Source organism: Amblyomma maculatum, chromosome 7, assembly GCF_055883805.1.
Source record: "Amblyomma maculatum isolate TAMU_Amacu chromosome 7, ASM5588380v1, whole genome shotgun sequence".
NCBI lineage: Eukaryota > Metazoa > Arthropoda > Arachnida > Ixodida > Ixodidae > Amblyomma > Amblyomma maculatum.
In genome coordinates this window covers 17,548,994-17,572,850 of record NC_139350.1, presented here as the reverse complement: position 1 = coordinate 17,572,850, position 23,857 = coordinate 17,548,994, and the positions used below count along the sequence as shown (strand labels likewise).

Genomic DNA, 23,857 nt, shown 5'->3' with positions numbered 1-23,857 from the left:
GGGGACCGAACCCACGATCTCCGAATATCGCGTCCGGTGCTCTTCCAACTGAGCTACATCGGCCGCTGTCCCCCCTGCTACTTTCTCGGGTATTAATGTTGTCTGTATACGAACCTTGAGAGTGTTCACCAGCGCCGCCCTCAACCATAGCGGCGGACGTGGAACGTCCTGTGTTACCGCCAGCGTCACGTAGAACGTGATCAAGAGCGAGGGCGAAAGCTGTGCTAGAATCCTCTTGCGCTACCTATGGTTTCAAGACTGCCAGACCCGAAACCCCCGTAAGCTACAAGCAGATAAATGAAGGGGAAATGAGGGTTCTCGTTATAATACATGAAGGAAAGAAGACAACAGTCGGCGAGGCCAAGGAAAGCATTGGGGATTATGTTTTGTCTTTTATTTTTAATTTTTACTTGGATAATCAAAGAAATGAGTAATGCAATCTGCTTAGGGGAAAGATAATTAAACACAAAGTAGAAGGAAAAGCAGCGTGCCGATGGTGGGGACCGAACCCACGACCTCCGAATATCGCGTCCGGTGCTCTTCCAACTGAGCTACATCGGCCGCGGTCCCCCCTGCTACTTTCTCGGGTATTAATGTTGTCTGTATACGAACCTTGAGAGTGTTCACCAGCGCCGCCCTCAACCATAGCGGCGGACGTGGAACGTCTTGTGTTACCGCCAGCGTCACGTAGAACGTGATCAAGAGCGAGGGCGAAAGCTGTGCTAGAACCCTCTTGCGCTACCTATGGCTTCAAGACTGCCAGACCAGAGACCCCCGTAAGCTACAAGCAGATAAATGAAGGGGAAATGAGGGTTCTCGTTATAATACATGAAGGAAAGAAGCCAACAGTCGGCGAGGCCAAGGAAAGCATTGGGGATTATGTTTTGCCTTTTTTTTAAATTTTTACTTGGATAATCAAAGAAATGAGTAATGCAATCTGCTTAGGGGAAAGATAATTAAACACAAAGTAGAAGGAAAAGCAACGTGCCGATGGTGGGGACCGAACCCACGACCTCAAAATATCGCGTCCGGTGCTCTTCCAACTGAGATACATCGGCCGCTGTCCCCCCTGCTATTTTCTCGGGTATTAATGTTGTCTGTATACGAACCTTGAGAGTGTTCACCAGCGCCGCCCTCTACCATAGCGGCGGACGTGGAACGTCCTGTGTTAACGCCAGCGTCACGTAGAACGTGATCAAGAGCGAGGGCGAAAGCTGTGCTAGAACCCTCTTCCGCTATCTCTGGCTTCAAGACTGCCAGACCCGAGACCCCCGTAAGCTACAAGCAGATAAATGAAGGGAAAGGAGGGTTCTCGTTATAATACATGAAGGAAAGAAGCCAACAGTCGGCGAGGCCAAGGAAAACATTGGGGATTATGTTTTGTCTTTTTTTAATTTTTACTTGGATAATAAAAGAAATGAGTAATGCAATCTGCTTAGGGGAAAGATAATTAAACACAAAGTAGAAGGAAAAGCAACGTGCCGTTGGTGGGGACCGAACCCACGACCTCTGAATATCGTGTCTGGTGGTCTTCCAACTTAGCTACATCGGCCGCTGCCCCCCCTGCTACTTTCTCGGGTATTAATGTTGTCTGTATACGAACCTTGAGAGTGTTCACCAGCGCCGCCCTCAACCATAGTGGCGGACGTGGAACGTCCTGTGTTACCGCCAGCGTCACGTAGAACGTGATCAAGAGCGAGGGCGAAAGCTGTGCTAGAACCCTCTTGCGCTACCTATGGCTTCAAGACTGTCAGACCCGAGACCCCCGTAAGCTACAAGCAGATAAATGATGGGGAAATGAGGGTTCTCGTTATAATACATGAAGGAAAGAAGCCATCAGTCGGCGAGGCCAAGGAAAGCATTGGGGATTATGTTTTGTCTTTTATTTTTAATTTTTACTTGGATAATCAAAGAAATGAGTTATGCAATCTGCTTAGGGGAAAGATAATTAAACACAAAGTAGAAGGAAAAGCAACGTGCCGATGGTGGGGACCGAACCCACGACCTCCGAATATCGCGTCCGGTGCTCTTCCAACTGAGCTACATCGGCCGCTGTCCCCCCTGCTACTTTCTCGGGTATTAATGTTGTCTGTATACGAACCTTGAGAGTGTTCACCAGCGCCGCCCTCAACCATAGCGGCGGACGTGGAACGTCTTGTGTTACCGCCAGCGTCACGTAGAACGTGATCAAGAGCGAGGGCGAAAGCTGTGCTAGAACCCTCTTGCGCTACCTATGGCTTCAAGACTGCCAGACCCGAGACCCCCGTAAGCTACAAGCAGATAAATGAAGGGGAAATGAGGGTTCTCGTTATAATACATGAAGGAAAGAAGCCAACAGTCGGCGAGGCCAAGGAAAGCATTGTGGATTATGTTTTGTCCTTTTTTTAATTTTTACTTGGATAATCAAAGAAATGAGTAATGCAATCTGCTTAGGGGAAAGATAATTAAACACAAAGTAGAAGGAAAAGCAACGTGCCGATGGTGGGGACCGAACCCACGACCTCTGAATATCGCGTCCGGTGCTCTTCCAACTGAGCTACATCGGCCGCTGTTCCCCCTGCTACTTTCTCGGGTATTAATGTTGTCTGTATACGAACCTTGAGAGTGTTCACCAGCGCCGCCCTCAACCATAGTGGCGGACGTGGAACGTCCTGTGTGACCGCCAGCGTCACGTAGAACGTGATCAAGAGCGAGGGCGAAAGCTGTGCTAGAACCCTCTTGCGCTACCTATGGCTTCAAGGCTGTCAGACCCGAGACCCCCGTAAGCTACAAGCAGATAAATGATGGGGAAATGAGGGTTCTCGTTATAATACATGAAGGAAAGAAGCCAACAGTCGGCGAGGCCAAGGAAAGCATTGGGGATTATGTTTTGTCTTTTTTTTTTAATTTTTACTTGGATAATCAAAGAAATGAGTAATGCAATCTGCTTAGGGGAAAGATAATTAAACACAAAGTAGAAGGAAAAGCAACGTGCCGATGGTGGGGACCGAACCCACGACCTCCGAATATCGCGTCCGGTGCTCTTCCAACTGATCTACATTGGCCGCTGTCCCCCCTGCTACTTTCTCGGGTATTAATGTTGTCTGTATACGAACCTTGAGAGTGTTCACCAGCGCCGCCCTCAACCATAGCGGCTTACGTGGAACGTCCTGTGTTACCGCCAGCGTCACGTAGAACGTGATCAAGAGCGAGGGCGAAAGCTGTGCTAGAACCCTTCATGTATTATAACGAGAACCCTCATTTCCCCTTCATTTATCTGCTTGTAGCTTACGGGGGTCTCGGGTCTGGCAGTCTTGAAGCCATAGGTAGCGCAAGAGGGTTCTAGCACAGCTTTCGCCCTCGCTCTTGATCACGTTCTACGTGACGCTGGCGGTAACACAGGACGTTCCACGTCCGCCGCTATGGTTGAGGGCGGCGCTGGTGAACACTCTCAAGGTTCGTATACAGACAACATTAATACCCGAGAAAGTAGCAGGGGGGACAGCGGCCGATGTAGCTCAGTTGGAAGAGCACCGGATGCGATATTTGGAGGTCGTGGGTTCGGTCCCCACCATCGGCACGTTGCTTTTCCTTCTACTTTGTGTTTAATTATTTTTCCCCTAAGGAGATTGCATTACTCATTTCTTTGATTATCCAAGTAAAAATTAAAACAAAGACAAAACATAATCCCCAATGCTTTCCTTGGCCTCGCCGACTGTTGGCTTCTTTCCTTCATGTATTATAACGAGAACCCTCATTTCCCCTTCATTTATCTGCTTCTAGCTTACGGGGGTCTGGGGTCTGGCAGTCTTGAAGCTTTAAGTACCGCAAGAGGGTTCTAGCACAGCTTTCGCCCTCGCTCTTGATCACGTTCTACGTGACGCTGGCGGTAACACAGGACATTCCACGTCCGCCGCTATGGTTGAGGGCGGCGCTGGTGAACACTCTCAAGGTTCGTATACAGACCACATTAATACCCGAGAAAGTAGCAGGGGGGACAGCGGCCGATGTAGCTCAGTTGGAAGAGCACCGGACGCGATATTCGGAGGTCGTGGGTTCGGTCCCCACCATCGGCACGTTGCTTTTTCTTCTACTTTGTGTTTAATTATCTTTCCCCTAAGCAGATTGCATTACTCATTTCTTTGATTATCCAAGTAAAAATTAAAAAAAAAGACAAAACATAATCCCCAATGCTTTCCTTGGCCTCGCCGACTGTTGGCTTCTTTCCTTCATGTATTATAACGAGAACCCTCATTTCCCCTTCATTTATCTGCTTGTAGCTTACGGGGGTCTCGGGTCTGGCAGTCTTGAAGCCATAGGTAGCGCAAGAGGGTTCTAGCACAGCTTTCGCCCTCGCTCTTGATCACGTTCTACGTGACGCTGGCGGTAACACAGGACCTTCCACGTCCGCCGCTATGGTTGAGGGCGGCGCTGGGGAACACTCTCAAGGTTCGTATACAGACAACATTAATACTCGAGAAAGTAGCAGGGGGGACAGCGGCCGATGTAGCTCAGTTGGAAGAGCACCGGACGCGATATTCGGAGATCGTGCGTTCGGTCCCCACCATCGGCACGCTGCTTTTCCTTCTACTTTGTGTTTAATTATCATTCCCCTAAGCAGATTACATTAGTCATTTCTTTGATTATCCAAGTAAAAATAAAAAAAAAGACAAAACATAATCCCAATGCTTTCCTTGGCCTCGCCGACTGTTGGTTTCTTTCCTTCATGTATTATAAAGAGAACCCTCATTTCCCCTTCATTTATCTGCTTGTAGCTTACGGGGGTCTCGGGTCTGGCAGTCTTGAAGCCATAGGTAGCGCACGAGGGTTCTAGAACAGGTTTCGCCCTCGCTCTTGATCACGTTCTACGTGACGCTGGCGGTAACACAGGACCTTCCACGTCCGCCGCTATGGTTGAGGGCGGCGCTGGTGAACACTCTCAAGGTTCGTATACAGACAACATTAATACCCGAGAAAGTAGCAGGGGGGACAGCGGCCGATGTAGCTCAGTTGGAAGAGCACCGGACGCGATATTCGGAGGTCGTGGGTTTGGTCCCCAACATCGGCACGTTGCTTTTCCTTCTACTTTGTGTTTAATTATCTTTCTCCTAAGCAGATTGCATTACTCATTTCTTTGATTATCCAAGTAAAAATTAAAAAAAAAGACAAAACATAATCCCCAATGCTTTCCTTGGCCTCGCCGACTGTTGGCTTCTTTCCTTCATGTATTATAACGAGAACCCTCATTTCCCTTTCTTTTATCTGCTTGTAGCTTACTGGGGTCTCGAGTCTGGCAGTCTTGAAGCCATAGGTTAGCGCAAGAGGGTTCTAGCACAGCTTTCGCCCTCGCTCTTGATCACGTTCTACGTGACGCTGGCGGTAACACAGGACGTTCCACGTCCGCCGCTATGGTGGAGGGCGGCGCTGGTGAACACTCTCAAGGTTCGTATACAGACAACATTAATACCCGAGAAAGTAGCAGGGGGGACAGCGGCCGATGTAGCTCAGTTGGAAGAGCACCGGACGCGATATTTGGAGGTCGTGGGTTCGGTCCCCACCATCGGCACGTTGCTTTTCCTTCTACTTTGTGTTTAATTATATTTCCCCTAAGCAGATTGCATTACTCATTTCTTTGATTATCCAAGTAAAAAATTAAAAAAAGACATAACATAATCCCCAATGCTTTCCTTGGCCTCGCCGACTGTTGGCTTCTTTCCTTCATGTATTATAATGAGAACCCTCATTTCCCCTTCATTTATCTGCTTGTAGCTTACGGGGGTCTCGGGTCTGGCAGTCTTGAAGCCATAGGTAGCGCAAGAGGGTTCTAGCACAGCTTTCGCCCTCGCTCTTGATCACGTTCTACGTGACGCTGGCGGTAACACAGGACGTTCCACGTCCGCCGCTATGGTTGAGGGCGGCGCTGGTGAACACTCTCAAGGTTCGATAACAGACAACATTAATACCCGAGAAAGTAGCAGGGGGGACAGCGGCCGATGTAGCTCAGTTGGAAGAGCACCGGACGCCATATTCGGAGGTCGTGGGTTCGGTCCCCACCATCGGCACGTTGCTTTTCCTTCTACTTTGTGTTTAATTATCTTTCCCCTAAGCAGATTGCATTACTCATTTCTTTGATTATCCAAGTAAAAATTTAAAAAAAAAAGACAAAACATAATCCCCAATGCTTTCCTTGGCCTCGCCGACTGTTGGCTTCTTTCCTTCATGTATTATAACGAGAACCCTCATTTACCCTTCATTTATCTGCTTTTAGCTTACGGGGGTCTCGGGTCTGGCAGTCTTGAAGCCATAGGTAGCGCAAGAGGGTTCTAGCACAGCTTTCGCCCTCGCTCTTGATCACGTTCTACGTGACGCTGGGGGTAACACAGGACGTTCCACGTCCGCCGCTATGGTTGAGGGCGGCGCTGGTGAACACTCTCAAGGTTCGTATACAGACAACATTAATACCCGAGAAAGTAGCAGGGGGGACAGCGGCCGATGTAGCTCAGTTGGAAGAGCACCGGACGCGATATTCGGAGGTCGTGGGTTCGGTCCCCACCATCGGCACGTTGCTTTTCCTTCTACTTTGTGTTTAATTATCTTTCCCCTAAGCAGATTGCATTACTCATTTCTTTGATTATCCAAGTAAAAATTAAAAAAAAAGACAAAACATAATCCCCAATGCTTTCCTTGGCCTCGCCGACTGTTGGCTTCTTTCCTTCATGTATTATAACGAGAACCCTCATTTACCCTTCATTTATCTGCTTTTAGCTTACGGGGGTCTCGGGTCTGGCAGTCTTGAAGCCATAGGTAGCGCAAGAGGGTTCTAGCACAGCTTTCGCCCTCGCTCTTGATCACGTTCTACTTGACGCTGGCGGTAACAAAGGACGTTCCACGTCCGCCGCTATGGTTGAGGGCGGCGCTGGTGAACACTCTCAAGGTTCGTATACAGACAACATTAATACCCGAGAAAGTAGCAGGGGGGACAGCGGCCGATCTAGCTCTGTTGGAAGAGCACCGGACGCGATATTCGGAGGTCGTGGGTTCGGTCCCCACCATCGGCACGTTGCTTTTCTTTCTACTTTGTGTTTAATTATATTTCCCCTAAGCAGATTGCATTACTCATTTCTTTGATTATCCAAGTAAAAATTAAAAAAAAAAGACAAAACATAATCCCCAATGCTTTTCTTGGTCTCTCCGACTGTTGGCTTCTTTCCCTCATGTATTATAACGAGAACCCTCATTTCCCCTTCATTTATCTGCTTGTAGCTTACGGGGGTCTCGGGTCTGGCAGTCTTGAAGCCATAGGTAGCGCAAGAGGGTTCTAGCACAGCTTTCGCCTTCGCTCTTGATCACGTTCTACGTGACGCTGGCGGTAACACAGGACCTTCCACGTCCGCCGCTATGGTTGAGGGCGGCGCTGGTGAACACTCTCAAGGTTCGTATACAGACCACATTAATACCCGAGAAAGTAGCAGGGGGGACAGCGGCCGATGTAGCTCAGTTGGAAGAGCACCGGACGCGATATTCGGAGGTCGTCGGTTCGGTCCCCACCATCGGCACGTTGCTTTTCTTTCTACTTTGTGTTTAATTATATTTCCCCTAAGCAGATTGCATTACTCATTTCTTTGATTATCCAAGTAAAAATTAAAAAAAAAGACAAAACATAATCCCCAATGCTTTCCTTGGCCTCGCCGACTGTTGGCTTCTTTCCTTCATGTATTATAACGAGAACCCTCATTTCCCCTTCATTTATCTGCTTGTAGCTTACGGGGGTCTCGGGTCTGGCAGTCTTGAAGCCATAGGTAGCGCACGAGGGTTCTAGCACAGCTTTCGCCCTCGCTCTTGATCACGTTCTACGTGACGCTGGCGGTAACACAGGACCTTCCACGTCCGCCGCTATGGTTGAGGGCGGCGCTGGTGAACACTCTCAAGGTTCGTATACAGACAACATTAATACCCGAGAAAGTAGCAGGGGGGACAGCGGCCGATGTAGCTCAGTTGGAAGAGCACCGGACGCGATATTCGGAGGTCGTGGGTTTGGTCCCCAACATCGGCACGTTGCTTTTCCTTCTACTTTGTGTTTAATTATCTTTCTCCTAAGCAGATTGCATTACTCATTTCTTTGATTATCCAAGTAAAAATTAAAAAAAAAGACAAAACGTAATCCCCAATGCTTTCCTTGGCCTCGCCGACTGTTGGCTTCTTTCCTTCATGTATTATAACGAGAACCCTCATTTCCCCTTCATTTATCTGCTTGTAGCTTACGGGGGTCTCGGGTCTGGCAGTCTTGAAGCCATAGGTAGCGCAAGAGGGTTCTAGCACAGCTTTCGCCCTCGCTCTTGATCACGTTCTACGTGACGCTGGCGGTAACACAGGACGTTCCACGTCCGCCGCTATGGTGGAGGGCGGCGCTGGTGAACACTCTCAGGGTTCGTATACAGACAACATTAATACCCGAGAAAGTAGCAGGGGGGACAGCGGCCGATGTAGCTCAGTTGGAAGAGCACCGGACGCGATATTCGGAGGTCGTGGGTTCGGTCCCCACCATCGGCACGTTGCTTTTCCTTCTACTTTGTGTTTAATTATATTTCCCCTAAGCAGATTGCATTACTCATTTCTTTGATTATCCAAGTAAAAAATTAAAAAAAGACAAAACATAATCCCCAATGCTTTCCTTGGCCTCGCCGACTGTTGGCTTCTTTCCTTCATGTATTATAATGAGAACCCTCATTTCCCCTTCATTTATCTGCTTGTAGCTTACGGGGGTCTCGGGTCTGGCAGTCTTGAAGCCATAGGTAGCGCAAGAGGGTTCTAGCACAGCTTTCGCCCTCGCTCTTGATCACGTTCTACGTGACGCTGGCGGTAACACAGGACGTTCCACGTCCGCCGCTATGGTTGAGGGCGGCGCTGGTGAACACTCTCAAGGTTCGTATACAGACAACATTAATACCCGAGAAAGTAGCAGGGGGGACAGCGGCCGATGTAGCTCAGTTGGAAGAGCACCGGACGCCATATTCGGAGGTCGTGGGTTCGGTCCCCACCATCGGCACGTTGCTTTTCCTTCTACTTTTTGTTTAATTATCTTTCCCCTAAGCAGATTGCATTACTCATTTCTTTGATTATGCAAGTAAAAATTAAAAAAAAAAGACAAAACATAATCCCCAATGCTTTCCTTGGCCTCGCCGACTGTTGGCTTCTTTCTTTCATGTATTATAACGAGAACCCTCATTTCCCCTTCATTTATCTGCTTGTAGCTTACGGGGGTCTCGGGTCTGGCAGTCTTGAAGCCATAGGTAGCGCAAGAGGGTTCTAGCACAGCTTTCGCCCTCGCTCTTGATCACGTTCTACGTGACGCTGGGGGTAACACAGGACGTTCCACGTCCGCCGCTATGGTTGAGGGCGGCGCTGGTGAACACTCTCAAGGTTCGTATACAGACCACATTAATACCCGAGAAAGTAGCAGGGGGGACAGCGGCCGATGTAGCTCAGTTGGAAGAGCACCGGACGCGATATTCGGAGGTCGTGGGTTCGGTCCCCACCATCGGCACGTTGCTTTTCTTTCTACTTTGTGTTTAATTATATTTCCCCTAAGCAGATTGCATTACTCATTTCTTTGATTATCCAAGTAAAAATTAAAAAAAAAGACAAAACATAATCCCCAATGCTTTCCTTGGCCTCGCCGACTGTTGGCTTCTTTCCTTCATGTATTATAACAAAAACCCTCATTTCCCCTTCATTTATCTGCTTGTAGCTTACGGGGGTCTCGGTTCTGGCAGTCTTGAAGCCATAGGTAGCGCAAGAGGGTTCTAGCAAAGCTTTCGCCCTCGCTCTTGATCACGTTCTACGTGACGCTGGCGGTAACACAGGACGTTCCACGTCCGCCGCTATGGTTGAGGGCGGCGCTGGTGAACACTCTCAAGGTTCGTATACAGGCAACATTAATACCCGAGAAAGTAGCAGGGGGGACAGCGGCCGATGTAGCTCAGTTGGAAGAGCACCGGACGCGATATTCGGAGGTCGTGGGTTCGGTCCCCACCATCGGCACGTTGCTTTTCTTTCTACTTTGTGTTTAATTATATTTCCCCTAAGCAGATTGCATTACTCATTTCTTTGATTATCCAAGTAAAAATTAAAAAAAAAGACAAAACATAATCCCCAATGCTTTCCTTGGCCTCGCCGACTGTTGGCTTCTTTCCTTCATGTATTATAACGAGAACCCTCATTTCCCCTTCATTTATCTGCTTGTAGCTTACGGGGTTCTCGGGTCTGGCAGTCTTGAAGCCATAGGTAGCGCAAGAGGGTTCTAGCACAGCTTTCGCCCTCGCTCTTGATCACGTTCTACGTGACGCTGGCGGTAACACAGGACGTTCCACGTCCGCCGCTATGGTTGAGGGCGGCGCTGGTGAACACTCTCAAGGTTCGTATACAGACAACATTAATACCCGAGAAAGTAGCAGGGGGGACAGCGGCCGATGTAGCTCAGTTGGAAGAGCACCGGACGCCATATTCGGAGGTCGTGGGTTCGGTCCCCACCATCGGCACGTTGCTTTTCCTTCTACTTTGTGTTTAATTATCTTTCCCCTAAGCAGATTGCATTACTCATTTCTTTGATTATGCAAGTAAAAATTAAAAAAAAAAAGACAAAACATAATCCCCAATGCTTTCCTTGGCCTCGCCGACTGTTGGCTTCTTTCTTTCATGTATTATAACGAGAACCCTCATTTCCCCTTCATTTATCTGCTTGTAGCTTACGGGGGTCTCGGGTCTGGCAGTCTTGAAGCCATAGGTAGCGCAAGAGGGTTCTAGCACAGCTTTCGCCCTCGCTCTTGATCACGTTCTACGTGACGCTGGGGGTAACACAGGACGTTCCACGTCCGCCGCTATGGTTGAGGGCGGCGCTGGTGAACACTCTCAAGGTTCGTATACAGACCACATTAATACCCGAGAAAGTAGCAGGGGGGACAGCGGCCGATGTAGCTCAGTTGGAAGAGCACCGGACGCGATATTCGGAGGTCGTGGGTTCGGTCCCCACCATCGGCACGTTGCTTTTCTTTCTACTTTGTGTTTAATTATATTTCCCCTAAGCAGATTGCATTACTCATTTCTTTGATTATCCAAGTAAAAATTAAAAAAAAAAGACAAAACATAATCCCCAATGCTTTCCTTGGCCTCGCCGACTGTTGGCTTCTTTCCTTCATGTATTATAACAAAAACCCTCATTTCCCCTTCATTTATCTGCTTGTAGCTTACGGGGGTCTCGGTTCTGGCAGTCTTGAAGCCATAGGTAGCGCAAGAGGGTTCTAGCACAGCTTTCGCCCTCGCTCTTGATCACGTTCTACGTGACGCTGGCGGTAACACAGGACGTTCCACGTCCGCCGCTATGGTTGAGGGCGGCGCTGGTGAACACTCTCAAGGTTCGTATACAGGCAACATTAATACCCGAGAAAGTAGCAGGGGGGACAGCGGCCGATGTAGCTCAGTTGGAAGAGCACCGGACGCGATATTCGGAGGTCGTGGGTTCTGTCCCCACCATCGGCACGTTGCTTTTCTTTCTACTTTGTGTTTAATTCTATTTCCCCTAAGCAGATTGCATTACTCATTTCTTTGATTATCCAAGTAAAAATTAAAAAAAAAGACAAAACATAATCCCCAATGCTTTCCTTGGCCTCGCCGACTGTTGGCTTCTTTCCTTCATGTATTATAACGAGAACCCTCATTTCCCCTTCATTTATCTGCTTGTAGCTTACGGGGGTCTCGGTTCTGGCAGTCTTGAAGCCTTAGGTAGCGCAAGAGGGTTCTAGCACAGCTTTCGCCCTCGCTCTTGATCACGTTCTACGTGACGCTGGCGGTAACACAGGACGTTCCACGTCCGCCGCTATGGTTGAGGGCGGCGCTGGTGAACACTCTCAAGGTTCGTATACAGGCAACATTAATACCCGAGAAAGTAGCAGGGGGGACAGCGGCCGATGTAGCTCAGTTGGAAGAGCACCGGACGCCATATTCGGAGGTCGTGGGTTCGGTCCCCACCATCGGCACGTTGCTTTTCCTTCTACTTTGTGTTTAATTATCTTTCCCCTAAGCAGATTGCATTACTCATTTCTTTGATTATGCAAGTAAAAATTAAAAAAAAAAAGACAAAACATAATCCCCAATGCTTTCCTTGGCCTCGCCGACTGTTGGCTTCTTTCCTTCATGTATTATAACGAGAACCCTCATTTCCCCTTCATTTATCTGCTTGTAGCTTACGGGGGTCTCGGGTCTGGCAGTCTTGAAGCCATAGGTAGCGCAAGAGGGTTCTAGCACAGCTTTCGCCCTCGCTCTTGATCACGTTCTACGTGACGCTGGCGGTAACACAGGACGTTCCACGTCCGCCGCTATGGTTGAGGGCGGCGCTGGTGAACACTCTCAAGGTTCGTATACAGACAACATTAATACCCGAGAAAGTAGCAGGGGGGACAGCGGCCGATGTAGCTCAGTTGGAAGAGCACCGGACGCCATATTCGGAGGTCGTGGGTTCGGTCCCCACCATCGGCACGTTGCTTTTCCTTCTACTTTGTGTTTAATTATCTTTCCCCTAAGCAGATTGCATTACTCATTTCTTTGATTATGCAAGTAAAAATTAAAAAAAAAGACAAAACATAATCCCCAATGCTTTCCTTGGCCTCGCCGACTGTTGGCTTCTTTCCTTCATGTATTATAACGAGAACCCTCATTTACCCTTCATTTATCTGCTTCTAGCTTACGGGGGTCTCGGGTCTGGCAGTCTTGAAGCCATAGGTAGCGCAAGAGGGTTCCAGCACAGCTTTCGCCCTCGCTCTTGATCACGTTCTACGTGACGCTGGCGGTAACACAGGACGTTCCACGTCCGCCGCTATGGTTGAGGGCGGCGCTAGTGAACACTCTCAAGGTTCGTATACAGACAACATTAATACCCGAGAAAGTAGCAGGGGGGACAGCGGCCGATGTAGCTCAGTTGGAAGAGCACCGGACGCGATATTCGGAGGTCGTGGGTTCGGTCCCCACCATCGGCACGTTGCTTTTCCTTCTACTTTGTGTTTAATTATATTTCCCCTAAGCAGATTGCATTACTCATTTCTTTGATTATCCAAGTAAAAATTAAAAAAAAGACAAAACATAATCCCAATGCTTTCCTTGGTCTCGCCGACTGTTGGCTTCTTTCCCTCATGTATTATAACGAGAACCCTCATTTCCCCTTCATTTATCTGCTTGTAGCTTACGGGGGTCTCGGGTCTGGCAGTCTTGAAGCCATAGGTAGCGCAAGAGGGTTCTAGCACAGCTTTCGCCCTCGCTCTTGATCACGTTCTACGTGACGCTGGCGGTAACACAGGACGTTCCACGTCCGCCGCTATGGTTGAGGGCGGCGCTGGTGAACACTCTCAAGGTTCGTATACAGACAACATTATTACCCGAGAAAGTAGCAGGGGGGACAGCGGCTGATGTAGCTCAGTTGGAAGAGCACCGGACGTGATATTCGGAGGTCGTGGGTTCGGTCCCCACCATCGGCACGTTGCTTTTCCTTCTACTTTGTGTTTAATTATATTTCCCCTAAGCAGATTGCATTACTCATTTCTTTGATTATCCAAGTAAAAATTAAAAAAATAAAGACAAAACATAATCCCCAATGCTTTCCTTGGTCTCGCCGACTGTTGGCTTCTTTCCTTCATGTATTATAACGAGAACCCTCATTTCCCCTTCATTTATCTGCTTGTAGCTTACGGGGGTCTTGGGTCTGGCAGTCTTGAAGCCATAGGTAGCGCAAAAGGGTTCTAGCACAGCTTTCGCCCTCGCTCTTGATCACGTTCTACTTGACGCTGGCGGTAACACAGGACGTTCCACGTCCGCCGCTATGGTTGAGGGCGGCGCTGGTGAACACTCTCAAGGTTCGTATACAGACAACAAAATTATACCCGAGAAAGTAGCAGGGGGGACAGCGGCCGATGTATTTCAGTTGGAAGAGCACCGGACGCGATATTCGGAGGTCGTGGGTTCGGTCCCCACCATCGGCACGTTGCTTTTCCTTCTACTTTGTGTTTAATTATATTTCCCCTAAGCAGATTGCATTACTCATTTCTTTTATTATCCAAGTAAAAATAAAAAAAAAGACAAAACATAATCCCCAATGCTTTCCTTGGCCTCGCCGACTGTTGGCTTCTTTCCTTCATGTATTATAACGAGAACCCTCATTTCCCCTTAATTTATCTGCTTGTAGCTTACGGGGGTCTCGGGTCTGGCAGTCTTGAAACCATAGGTAGCGCAAGAGGGTTCTAGCACAGCTTTCGCCCTCGCTCTTGATCACGTTCTACGTGACGCTGGCGGTAACACAGGACGTTCCACGTCCGCCGCTATGGTTGAGGGCGGCGCTGGTGAACACTCTCAAGGTTCGTATACAGACAACATTAATACCCGAGAAAGTAGCAGGGGGGACAGCGGCCGATGTAGCTCAGTTGGAAGAGCACCGGACGCGATATTCGGAGGTCGTGGGTTCGGTCCCCACCATCGGCACGTTGCTTTTCCTTCTACTTTGTGTTTAATTATCTTTCCCCTAAGCAGATTGCATTACTCATTTCTTTGATTATCCAAGTAAAAATTTAAAAAAAAAGGCAAAACAATCCCCAATGCTTTCCTTGGCCTCGCCGACTGTTGGCTTCTTTCCTTCATGTATTATAACGAGAACCCTCATTTACCCTTCATTTATCTGCTTCTAGCTTACGGGGGTCTCGGGTCTGGCAGTCTTGAAGCCATAGGTAGCGCAAGAGGGTTCTAGCACAGCTTTCGCCCTCGCTCTTGATCACGTTCTACGTGACGCTGGCGGTAACACAGGACGTTCCACGTCCGCCGCTATGGTTGAGGGCGGCGCTAGTGAACACTCTCAAGGTTCGTATACAGACAACATTAATACCCGAGAAAGTAGCAGGGGGGACAGCGGCTGATGTAGCTCAGTTGGAAGAGCACCGGACGCGATATTCGGAGGTCGTGGGTTCGGTCCCCACCATCGGCACGTTGCTTTTCCTTCTACTTTGTGTTTAATTATATTTCCCCTAAGCAGATTGCATTACTCATTTCTTTGATTATCCTTGTAAAAATTAAAAAAAAAGACAAAACATAATCCCCAATGCTTTCCTTGGTCTCGCCGACTGTTGGCTTCTTTCCCTCATGTATTATAACGAGAACCCTCATTTCCCCTTCATTTATCTGCTTGTAGCTTACGGGGGTCTCGGGTCTGGCAGTCTTGAAGCCATAGGTAGCGCAAGAGGGTTCTAGCACAGCTTTCGCCCTCGCTCTTGATCACGTTCTACGTGACGCTGGCGGTAACACAGGACGTTCCACGTCCGCCGCTATGGTTGAGGGCGGCGCTGGTGAACACTCTCAAGGTTCGTATACAGACAACATTATTACCCGAGAAAGTAGCAGGGGGGACAGCGGGTGATGTAGCTCAGTTGGAAGAGCACCGGACGTGATATTCGGAGGTCGTGGGTTCGGTCCCCACCATCGGCACGTTGCTTTTCCTTCTGCTTTGTGTTTAATTATATTTCCCCTAAGCAGATTGCATTACTCATTTCTTTGATTATCCAAGTAAAAATTAAAAAAATAAAGACAAAACATAATCCCCAATGCTTTCCTTGGTCTCGCCGACTGTTGGCTTCTTTCCTTCATGTATTATAACGAGAACCCTCATTTCCCCTTCATTTATCTGCTTGTAGCTTACGGGGGTCTTGGGTCTGGCAGTCTTGAAGCCATAGGTAGCGCAAAAGGGTTCTAGCACAGCTTTCGCCCTCGCTCTTGATCACGTTCTACTTGACGCTGGCGGTAACACAGGACGTTCCACGTCCGCCGCTATGGTTGAGGGTGGCGCTGGTGAACACTCTCAAGGTTCGTATACAGACAACATTAATACCCGAGAAAGTAGCAGGGGGGACAGCGGCTGATGTATTTCAGTTGGAAGAGCACCGGACGCGATATTCGGAGGTCGTGGGTTCGGTCCCCACCATCGGCACGTTGCTTTTCCTTCTACTTTGTGTTTAATTATATTTCCCCTAAGCAGATTGCATTACTCATTTCTTTTATTATCCAAGTAAAAATTAAAAAAAAGACAAAACATAATCCCCAATGCTTTCCTTGGCCTCGCCGACTGTTGGCTTCTTTCCTTCATGTATTATAACGAGAACCCTCATTTCCCCTTAATTTATCTGCTTGTAGCTTACGGGGGTCTCGGGTCTGGCAGTCTTGAAACCATAGGTAGCGCAAGAGGGTTCTAGCACAGCTTTCGCCCTCGCTCTTGATCACGTTCTACGTGACGCTGGCGGTAACACAGGACGTTCCACGTCCGCCGCTATGGTTGAGGGCGGCGCTGGTGAACACTCTCAAGGTTCGTATACAGACAACATTAATACCCGAGAAAGTAGCAGGGGGGACAGCGGCCGATGTAGCTCAGTTGGAAGAGCACCGGACGCGATATTCGGAGGTCGTGGGTTCGGTCCCCACCATCGGCACGTTGCTTTTCCTTCTACTTTGTGTTTAATTATCTTTCCCCTAAGCAGATTGCATTACTCATTTCTTTGATTATCCAAGTAAAAATTTAAAAAAAAAGGCAAAACAATCCCCAATGCTTTCCTTGGCCTCGCCGACTGTTGGCTTCTTTCCTTCATGTATTATAACGAGAACCCTCATTTACCCTTCATTTATCTGCTTCTAGCTTACGGGGTCTCGGGTCTGGCAGTCTTGAAGCCATAGGTAGCGCAAGAGGGTTCTAGCACAGCTTTCGCCCTCGCTCTTGATCACGTTCTACGTGACGCTGGCGGTAACACAGGACGTTCCACGTCCGCCGCTATGGTTGAGGGCGGCGCTAGTGAACACTCTCAAGGTTCGTATACAGACAACATTAATACCCGAGAAAGTAGCAGGGGGGACAGCGGCTGATGTAGCTCAGTTGGAAGAGCACCGGACGCGATATTCGGAGGTCGTGGGTTCGGTCCCCACCATCGGACGTTGCTTTTCCTTCTACTTTGTGTTTAATTATATTTCCCCTAAGCAGATTGCATTACTCATTTCTTTGATTATCCTTGTAAAAATTAAAAAAAAAAGACAAAACATAATCCCCAATGCTTTCCTTGGTCTCGCCGACTGTTGGCTTCTTTCCCTCATGTATTATAACGAGAACCCTCATTTCCCCTTCATTTATCTGCTTGTAGCTTACGGGGGTCTCGGGTCTGGCAGTCTTGAAGCCATAGGTAGCGCAAGAGGGTTCTAGCACAGCTTTCTCCCTCGCTCTTGATCACGTTCTACGTGACGCTGGCGGTAACACAGGACGTTCCACGTCCGCCGCTATGGTTGAGGGCGGCGCTGGTGAACACTCTCAAGGTTCGTATACAGACAACATTATTACCCGAGAAAGTAGCAGGGGGGACAGCGGGTGATGTAGCTCAGTTGGAAGAGCACCGGACGCGATATTCGGAGGTCGTGGGTTCGGTCCCCACCATCGGCACGTTGCTTTTCCGTCTACTTTGTGTTTAATTATATTTCCCCTAAGCAGATTGCATTACTCATTTCTTTGATTATCCAAGTAAAAATTAAAAAAATAAAGACAAAACATAATCCCCAATGCTTTCCTTGGCCTCGCCGACTGTTGGCTTCTTTCCTTCATATATATATATATATATATATATATATATATATATATATATATATATTGTGACGTATCCGTAAGCTAAGTAACATCGTGTATAATTTCACGGCTTAAAATCATCAACGTTTGCGCGCAAGCTGCTCTCATGCAGTTAAAGGTATTCGCTTTTTGCCACTACAAAACTGCATGTTTGTGGGCGCGCGCGTGTGCAAATAACTCATGCGCAGGTACTCAATATATTTGCGGCCCCGCATAAAGTCGGTACTCTTGCACGTTTCCATTGTAGTGAGGAAGCAAACTCACGATCCCTGCGGCACGCTGCGAAGAAGCAGACTCACGACTCGAAGTCCCTGCGTCGTTTCGAATACTAGTTCTAACCCCGCCAGACCACCGGAAGAAAAAGAACGAAAGCAAAAGACTGCGAACGCACAAAATCTGCGCGCATTCATTCCCCCTGGGGAGGAATATTCTGTTTTTCTGCTGCGCATAGTCATGTCAGCACTGCTTGGAGCCATGGGGGAGGGGAGAAGACTGTGTTGAAGGAGGAGCCATGGCGTGGACAAAACGGCTCTGACAAAACGGACAAAACGAACAGCCGCGAGCGCTTCCTCTTACAAGGAAAAAAAAACGCGAGATACGCGAACGTTACGTGTAGGCTACGTCACCCATATGTCACGTGATTGCGCATCGACGATCTGCAAAAACTTTCTCCCCATTTGAACCTTCCGCGCCTTGCGCCGCCTGGTCCCCATGGCAACCATAGGAGGCAACTCGCTAAGCCTAGCAGCTCGGTAAATCTGGAAGCAGCAAGAAAATATAGTTCGTTCTTTCGCTAAAAGTTGGTGGTGCGGGCATCATGAGACATAGCATAAGCTTCGTTGACCTTTCGTTTTCCATGAACGCGTGACAGCATGGAGCGGGGACGACGAATGTGTGCCGAGGCGAGCGGCCGCCACTTGGCCGAACGCCGCCATGTTTGCCATAATCCAAGCGACCCAACGGCGGCTTGGGGCGAACGCTATTTTCAAAAAATAGGGGCCGCCCCTGGCGTTAACCCGAGACCCCAAGCGCGCCTTACGTTCTGCGCATGCGCATTTCGACGCCCCAAGCTCTTTGGGGGAAGCTTGGGGACTCCTATTCTAAACTTCTTGTCTTTAATGTCCTTAAGCGTTACTGCGCTGCTCCAGACCAGCGCGCGTACAATCGGAAGCACGCCACCCACGTCCCTCTTGGCACGGCAGAAGTCTCTTTCAGCGCTCGGCGATATCAAAAATCCGGTTCAGCGCGCGGCACGCCTCTCTTCGTGCGTGTGTGTCGTTGCACGAAGGCAGAGAAGGCTCAGACAGTCTGGACAGAAGAAGGGCTGAGAGGCCGAGTGGCACACACCGAGAGATTGGTGGAACAGAACAAAAAAGAAAAGAAACGCAAACACTGGAAGAAATTAACAGAAGATCAGCGCCACACTGAGGTCGTTTCTTTTTCCGCGCGGCCTGCGCATTGCGCCAAGGGTGGAGGTCGGTGTTTCTCGAGACCGCAAGCACTGCTCGGTGCATCTTCGCTGACCACGTACGATGTAGCCGTCGCTCTTTTCTGTTCGTTCGCTCAGCTGAAAGGAGAACCGCGTCTTGCGAGGGACGTCCCTTCCTCTTCTCGAAGAATAGCGCGGTCCCCCGTTTTGTTCTTGCCTCTTTCACTGTACGCCCTGTGTGTGAGTGCACGCGCGACGCGAGCGTCGCTTCCAACCGATCGCTGCTCAAGGTAAGGGCCCACTTAGGTTACCTTTGTTTTTGTCTCTGTTTAATAAAGTTTATTCACTCACTCACTCACTCACTGCCCAAGGTTTGATCTCTCGGTTGGACCACGATCGCCGCGTCCTTCGCGCCTGCTGCCAGCAAAAGACGGCGCGCATCTCGAAGCAGTGTGGAATTTGGAGGCTAATGCGGTTCTTGCTCTGCGGCAAGCCGCCGCCAGCAGCGATGGCTGCGCCTGTATTCCAAAACAGCTCTTCCAGTGGACCACGACATTGGCATCAGAGCTATTCATGTTTCGCTTCCGGTTTTGCCTACATTTGATTCAGGAAGGTTGGGGGGAAGCCTAAAAGTCTTTCTTTTTCTTATTTTTTTTTTACTATGGTGGGGGTCACCGCGTAAGCACCACTCTACTGCACACGGTCGTTCTTATCCTTTTTATACTTGCACGTATAACGAAATCACAGGTATAAGGAACCCAAGCTGGAGGTTGTTCCGCGACGCCAGCGCTCGGTTTCTAGCGGAACGAAGAGGAACTAGAAAACCAACCGCATCCCCTCGCGCTGCGCACGGCTGTCTGTGGAATCTGCGTACCACGGGCAGCCGCACGTGCTTGCGGAACGGGAGAAGGAGAGTGAGCACGAGAGGGGGGGGGGGATGGTCGCGCGTCTTCGCGCGCAAAGCCGGCGCGCTTTGCCAGTAGAGTTTCTTATTTTTGCTTTTTTCTGTGCCCCCATAGGGGAGAAAACCTGGGCCAGGGGGCGCTGCGCCACTCTGTGCGTCAGCGCCCTCCATGGAGACCCCGTCAAAACCTCCGCGCAGTGCGGCCGCGTCGTCTGCTCCCCGCCGCATAGAAAACCATGCTGTCGTCTGCTCCGTGCTGCCTTCCAGCACGTGTTTGCGCGCGCGCGCTCGGTTGTTTCTCTCCTCCTCCGACCGCATTCTGGCCGCCGTCGCGCTCCAACAAAGGGGGAAGAAAAAAAAAAACTGGAATGAAAAAGTGACGGCGCGCTTTTTCGCAAAACTCGTGAAAGTGTTTTTCTCTCTTTTCTCTTTCGTGTTGAAACGATGGTTGTCGGTTATTTTTCTAGGTATCTCGTACCGCTCGTATCTCGCACCTCTGTTTGTAACTGGCGGTGCCGCAGCAGCCATCGCGGAACCAAGTCGGCCTCAAGAAACAGATATATGTCATTAATGCCATCACTCGGCGCTCATAAAGGGAAAACACATACGTTAATCGTTCTATCCTCATAAGCGATCCTGCTTCGGAAGCTCAAAACTGCGCATTCGCTCGAGGAGATAGGTGAACTAGGGATTGTGCAGCGTAGCTGTGGAATTAAGATGACAAAGGTTTGGAGAGATCTCCCCGCCTGCATGAAAAGTCGTCAGGTATTTCCTCGCTCTTCGACTCGCGGAGGGAGGAAACTGCCGAAAAAATGACATGCCTCGGCTTCTCGTCCGTGATCCAGGTCGTTAAGAAAGCTCTAATCGTTAAAGGTAGCTAAGTCATTGATTTCGGATGGCAGCGCCACAGCAGCGAACTCCCCCTGACCGCTGTCAGCAGGAACCAAAGCGTAAGGCGGCATGCTTTGTGCCTTTGTAGGGAACGCGTCCTAAACGTGCCGAAAGCAGGCACCACGGCGCCGGCAGCATCGCCTAAAACGTCTGTTCCCAAAGAGTTGAATAGGCGCCTTTCAAGTGAGCAGTCACAAATGGGAAGGAAGCTCCCCAACCAGCGCCCGGAGCACTCGTCGCTGTGTACACGCTTATCAATTCTCAACGAGAAGGCTGGACCCTTCATTCTCTGAACAACATGGAAGAGACATTTAGAGGTACCGCCTTCCTTCAAAATACCTGTCGCTTGCCTCTGCCTTCGAGTACCGAATTCGCGTTCATGTTTTTTGTTTGTCTGAGCCTGCCAATAAGTGCTCTTTGAAAACAATGTCCGCGGTGATCGATTAATCATAATTTCTCACTTTAGAAAGCACCGATAAAAAGCCTGCCTCCAGCCAGCCTCTATGTCAGCCGGGGCACAGAAAAAAGCAAAAATAAGAAACACCACTGGCAAAGAGCGCCGGCTTTGCCCGCACAGACGCACGACCATCCCCCCTCGTCCTCACGCTCCTTCTCCCGCTCTACGTGCACGTGCGGCTGCCTGTAGCACGCGCTACCGAGCGAGCGGGCTGCGCAGACTCCGCGCGCAGCGCGGGCGCGGTACGCGTAGGTTTTGTAGTTCCTCTCCACTCCGCTGGAAACCGAGCGCTGGCGTCGCGGAGCAAACTCCAGCTTTGGTTCCCTATAGCAGGAGGCATGTTTTTTTATCGGTGCTTTCGAAAACGAGAAATTATGATTAGTTGATCGCCGCAGACATTGTTTATAAAGAGCGCTTGTTGGCAGGCTCAGACATAAAAAAAAAGAACATGAAAGCGAATTCGCAACTCGAAGGCGTGAGGCAAGCGACATGTATTTTGAAGGACTTGAGGCGGCACCGCTTGATGTCTCTGTCCATGTTGTTCAGAGAATGAAGGGTCCAGCCTTCTCGTTGAGGATAACCGATACGCTTCCCTACTGAAAAAATTGTATGTGAGCTGTACAAGAAAGTGTGAGAGGGAATGAGAATGTATAAGAATATGTGAGTTCTTGGTAGATTAAACGTGGATTTATGAGAGCACGTAGAGCCACTGTGCAGGAACGCATGAGATTGTACAAGTTCTTGTGAGTTTGAATGAGCCCATGAGCGAGCTCACAGAAGCACGCACAGCCACTGTGCAAGATTGAATGAGAATGAGCTGGTCACGTATTAGTGCGAGCTTGTAGAAGCACATGGAGCCAGTGCGTGAACAGATGCTCTAAGAGAGCATGCAAACTACGTGGCCATGTACATGCTTGCATGCTAAAAAATTAGTCGTTGAGACTGTGTAGGTCCTTCCAATATGAAAGAGGTCAAAGTTAGAGCTTTCATATAATGATTACTTCATGATTATTTGCGACAGGTACACTTTTTCATATTTCACAATTTTGGTCTTGGCTTGCAGCACATTTTCAACATTAGTAGAAAAGTGCTTGCTTCCATTCATTATGCAGAAATCTTTATATGACAACATGCACGCTGAGCAACAACTACTCGACATATCAAGCTTACTGTAAAACAATGACAAAAGCGAGATACTTCAACTAGATCTAATAGCATCATTTGCTTCTCTTTCAACCATTCGTTTCTGAAAGTTGGACGCAGCCATAGATGCACGACAAAGGCTGTGTGCACAACATTGATGTGTTGCCTGCCAAGCAGATGACGGTCAAACTGGCGATCAAAATCTCCCTTACATTGTGTTTTGCATATGAATGGAGACAACTCACTATAACTGCACACTATTACCACCATTAGGCATCACAAGTTTGTATGAAGAACTGGCTTGTAGTTTCATCTGTAGAAGGAAAAGTAAATGTGATAGCAGAAATGTGAAAGCCAACTCCAGTACTAAACTTCACGAGCTCATATTCACTTGTAAAGACCACAGAAAGACAATTCTCAAACGACTGAACAGCACTAACAGATGGGATGGGAGAGAAGATGTCAACAATTCTGCTTCTTTATCTCCCTTACTATCTTAGAGCACTGTTCACTCAATCGACTCATTATAACCAACCAGCCTGACTCTCTTTTTCAGCACAAGGATAGGCTGAGCAAAACAGCTCCTACAGCCTTTTGAGTTTTGACTTGCACATCTACACCTATATACACCATTTTTAAGTTTCCTGAGACTATAGCAAAAATTTGCTGAACTGCACTACTCTGAATTGAAGCATTCTGCTGCGTAATGACACTTGCAAATGTTGTCCGTCTCAATGTCAAATGAAAAGAAAAAAAAGAAAGGATTGAATCGGTGATCTTAGACTAATGAAGAGATACACAAATACTAGTACTTTATGAGAGGCGATACCAACAGTATGTGTTGCATCTTGAAGCTATGCACACTATACACATATATGCTCAATCATCATATTGCAAGGAAATGTATTTTATTTGGCATATTTTTCAGTGTAACTGTAGGCTGCGTCACGCGAGAGGCATTGAGGAAAGCTGCACATGCAACTCCACGAATATATGTTGTGCAGTTTCCACCAGCAGTGCATAATCATTATGCTGCATGGAAAGAGCAGCTTGATTGCTTTAGCTTCTTTACTGTATGCTGTAGGCCACAGAGATAAGTTGAAATATTTGTATGGTCAGTTTCTTAATTGAAGTAAAGAGCGTGCAAACACCCCACACTGCCTTCACTTGAAGCTTGACCGGTAAGCTATTTTTGCATATCGCATATCTTTCCTGATTGAGAGTTCAGGCTTTCACCCCACTGTCCTTGCTTTTGCTATAAGCTACAGGCATTCAAAAATTTCGTCACCATTTACGAGTTAAACACTGAAGTAGTGAGGCACATATCACACAAGAAATTATCGCTCTCAGGTGACCAGTTCGAGCTGACAGCCA

The 23,857-nt window shown here is 48.6% G+C and overlaps 6 non-coding genes across 6 annotated transcripts; all 6 read left to right on the top strand.

Moving 5' to 3' along the window:
- The first annotated feature begins 5,968 nt into the window (after positions 1–5,968).
- On the top strand, positions 5,969–6,041 carry TRNAW-CCA (transfer RNA tryptophan (anticodon CCA)). Its single transcript has one exon. It is a non-coding gene; the product is annotated as a tRNA-Trp (tRNA).
- A 2,911-nt stretch (positions 6,042–8,952) lies between these two features.
- Positions 8,953–9,025, top strand: TRNAW-CCA (transfer RNA tryptophan (anticodon CCA)). The gene has a single exon. It is a non-coding gene; the product is annotated as a tRNA-Trp (tRNA).
- A 1,419-nt stretch (positions 9,026–10,444) lies between these two features.
- Positions 10,445–10,517, top strand: TRNAW-CCA (transfer RNA tryptophan (anticodon CCA)). The gene has a single exon. It is a non-coding gene; the product is annotated as a tRNA-Trp (tRNA).
- Positions 10,518–11,938: 1,421 nt separating this feature from the next.
- Positions 11,939–12,011, top strand: TRNAW-CCA (transfer RNA tryptophan (anticodon CCA)). Its single transcript has one exon. It is a non-coding gene; the product is annotated as a tRNA-Trp (tRNA).
- A 426-nt stretch (positions 12,012–12,437) lies between these two features.
- On the top strand, positions 12,438–12,510 carry TRNAW-CCA (transfer RNA tryptophan (anticodon CCA)). Its single transcript has one exon. It is a non-coding gene; the product is annotated as a tRNA-Trp (tRNA).
- Positions 12,511–13,429: 919 nt separating this feature from the next.
- Positions 13,430–13,502, top strand: TRNAS-UGA (transfer RNA serine (anticodon UGA)). The gene has a single exon. It is a non-coding gene; the product is annotated as a tRNA-Ser (tRNA).
- The last annotated feature ends 10,355 nt before the right edge of the window (positions 13,503–23,857 follow it).